A 667-nucleotide genomic window follows, 5' to 3' on the forward strand; every position below is an offset into this window, starting at 1 on the left:
ACTGAATAGAAATCAGGAGAGCTGTATTTTTAACTTGGCCTCTAATTAGCCATATGCCCTTGAGCCTATCATTTTACCTTGACTTTTCAGCTCATTTGCTTACAAAATAAAAGTTCGTTTAGCCCTGGGATACTATCATCCTATGTGTAATGAACATTTAATAATTGCTGACATTTGTGAAACAATTTCTACTTTGCAGAAATTGTTTTAAGTATCTGACATAACCCATTTGATCTTCATAATGACTCCATGGGGCAGGAACTGTAATTTTCCCCTATTTTCAAGGAGAGACAGTAGGACAGAAAGATATTAGTTAACCTTCCCAAGGTCACATAGCCAATAGGTGGTAGAGCCAGGATTTGAACCCAGGCAGTCTGGTTTCAGAGCTCATACTTTTAACTACAGTGTCATACTACCTCATGTACCCTACTAAGTAGTCCATTTGAAAGCCTTGTTTCACTCGAGGTAGAGATATCAATGCCATGCTATTACTATTATTACTTATTTAAATAATATTTGTTTAGTATGATACTATTAAACAAATGTATTAAGCAACTTCTATATGTCTAGCACACTTCAAGACTGTCAGGGAATAAAAACTTACGTTCACACTTTCAGAGGTATAGTTGATGAAACAAGGACCACATATTTGAGATAACTAGAGACT

This window comes from Eulemur rufifrons, chromosome 17, assembly GCF_041146395.1.
Source record: "Eulemur rufifrons isolate Redbay chromosome 17, OSU_ERuf_1, whole genome shotgun sequence".
Lineage (NCBI taxonomy): Eukaryota > Metazoa > Chordata > Mammalia > Primates > Lemuridae > Eulemur > Eulemur rufifrons.